General features: G+C 39.9%; 1 protein-coding gene across 2 annotated transcripts in view; it reads right to left on the bottom strand.

Moving 5' to 3' along the window:
• Nucleotides 1-217: 217 nt before the first annotated feature.
• Nucleotides 218-2,715, bottom strand: part of LOC105011595 (guanine nucleotide-binding protein subunit alpha-11) — a 10,490-nt gene continuing 7,992 nt past the window's right edge. For both annotated transcript variants that reach the window (XM_034293955.1, XM_034293956.1), the window contains exon 8: nucleotides 218-2,715. This exon is cut by the window's right edge and continues 237 nt beyond it. The gene's annotated coding sequence lies outside the window, so the exon portion shown is untranslated.

Genomic DNA, 2,715 nt, shown 5'->3' with positions numbered 1-2,715 from the left:
TTGCATACCTCCTGTTTAACCCCCCCCCCCCCCCCCCCCGCATTAACACATTCAGCCCGTTTGCTATGACCCTCAAAATCTAATTCAGGTGTATCCTGTTTCCTGTTTCTGCAACTTGGGAGTCCACCTATGTAAATTCAATTGATTGAGAATGATTTTGTAAGATTTTAGCAGTTACGCATAGTGGAAAAATAATACCCAGTCAAGTCAAGGGAGAGACATTTAGTTATTTATTGGAATTGCAGTATAGCTGTTTTCACAAATGCTCGATACATCATCTCATCATAAGATGATTGTTGTGTAATAAATACAAGATAGTCGTGTCTATCGAGAATAATGTGGTCATTATGTGACCCCCAGAACACCACGACAACCCTCAAGCCAAATGATCTGTCACACATTGGTGAGGTTGACGGAGTGTGATTTCCTTAGAGAGAATCTGAACACAGATGTTTTATTTTTCCTTAACTTATCTAAATCTAAATTAGCTTAATTACAATTAGAAAACAAAACATACATTCATACAACAATAATACAATCAGAATACTACAATTTGGTAAGGCACACAACTGTCTGTATAAGGTCCCCCAGTTTACAGTGTATTTCAGAGCAAAAACCAAGCCAAAACGTTGAAAGAATTGTCCGTAGAGCTCAGATCTAGGGTAGGGTAGCAAAACATTTCTGTAGCATTGAAGGTTCCCAAGAGCCAACAAAAGTGGCATCCATCTTTGTTAAATGGAAGAAGTTTGGACCTACCAACACTCTCCCTATAGCTGGTCGCCCGGCCAACCGAAACAATCTGGGAGAAGGTCCTTGGAACATGGAGGTGAGACCACTCAGTAAAAAGCATATGAAAGCCCATTTGCATGACCCTAACCACACAGCCAAGACAAGGCAGGGGTGGCTTCAAGACAAGTCTGTGAATTTCCTTTAGTGGCCCAGAACACACACTTGAAAACTATGAAACATCTGTGGAAAGACCTAAAATGTCTGACAGAGCTTAACAGGACAAGCTATGTAGCACACAAGTCAACACATGGTGTCAACACATGTAAACAAACTACTTTTCCCATGAGAACCACAGACTGAGGACACCAAAACAATATGATATATATTTTGTTAAATTTCTTTTCCCAAATTCTCCCCAAATCTACACAAAAGGTTTGCACCTTTTGATACTGATCGTAATTATAGATTATACAAAAATAAACAACGTATATTACACATTCAACCCAAATGGGAGGTTAACGTTTTCTGTTATTCATAAGTAATTACGTGGATTATAATTCATGTGCATTTTGTTGTTTGATTTGACATTTCTAAGTGGAAATTACAAAACTGAAAAGCATTTTCAAACATTGCAGGCAAAACACCTATTATTAATAAGGACCATATCAATAAATGACACCAATATAAAATCGGTATATTTTGAATTCCTACTGAACTTGTTGACCACAACCCGAGCCTACTAAACAAAGTATTGACTGACCATAAATGTTGATAGGGGACTAAAAGCCAATTAAAAATAAAAAAAATAATGTGTGGTTGGTGATAATTGAGACAATAAAGAAATCGTTGTTTTGTTGCGTAACCACTGCCACGGCTGCAGAGCCCTAGTCGATTATCAGAAAAACTCTGGAGCTCAAATCCAAGCCCTAAAGTCATCATTCAAGTCATAAATACTCAGTTTTTTGTTGTTGGGTTTTTAGAGCTCTCAGTAATAAGGACTGAGCCTCCCACTACACCCGGCTAATGATTTAACTGGCCTCTCCAAGCCACCTAATAGCAGCTCTAATTGAGATTTTTTATATATTTCGGCCTGAACAACAGCATGCTTTCTAGCTAGTATTAACCCTGTACATAACTTCTACTCTTAAGCACTCTCATTAGTTGGTTAACATACTGATTCTTTGGAGCTAATATTACCATATGCCATTTGAAAACAATATGCAGCATGGCAGACACACCGGGGAAAAGACAATCCACCCCAAGAAGGCAACCCAACAACCCTACCAGTGAATCCAGTACCAGATTGCATTCCATATAATACTGTGTCAGTGAAACCCCTTCATGACACCCAATACGACATCTGGTGAGAGCTATAGTAAACACCTCTTCTCACAATTTTATTTTGCCTCCATCACACATCAGAACCAGTGAGAATTATAGGTGTCAACCGGTCATACCAATTAAAATACAAACCAATCACTACATGGTACACAAGGCTTGATTGGTGGTAGCTTTTCATACTGAGGTGTCAAGTAGCTGTGTGTAATGGCTACTGTCTGTGTTAAGTAGGGATAATTGAACACACAGATGAAGAGGAAGCATTCGTAGTGACCTCAAGAGCAGAGACATTTTCTACCAGTGGGGTCAGGAGACACAGTGGCCGGGTCCAGCCGTCATCAAACTTCATGATATAACGCAGGCACAAACTTCATGACATCACTAGTCCAGTTTCAATCAGAAGAGCCACTGCATCTCCAAGTCCTCACACACATCATTACAAAATAACAACCAGAGGGGAAAAAAACACAGAGTAGTGTGTGTGTCATAGGAGTCACTCCATTCTGTTTTGCTCTACAGAGGGAGATTCATTTCTGCAATAATAGGGTTTGGCCAGACAGCATCCCTCCTGGCACTGAGGTGGAGAGAGGAGAAAAGAGAGCGAGGAAGGTATGGGAGAGTCTGCCCTGAGAGGTTGTTATTTGAATG

The sequence above is a fragment of the Esox lucius genome, chromosome 8 (genome assembly GCF_011004845.1).
Source record: "Esox lucius isolate fEsoLuc1 chromosome 8, fEsoLuc1.pri, whole genome shotgun sequence".
NCBI classification, from domain to species: Eukaryota; Metazoa; Chordata; class Actinopteri; order Esociformes; family Esocidae; genus Esox; species Esox lucius.
The sequence above is the reverse complement of the archived record's forward strand: the minus strand, read 5'-3'. Positions and strand labels throughout refer to the sequence as shown.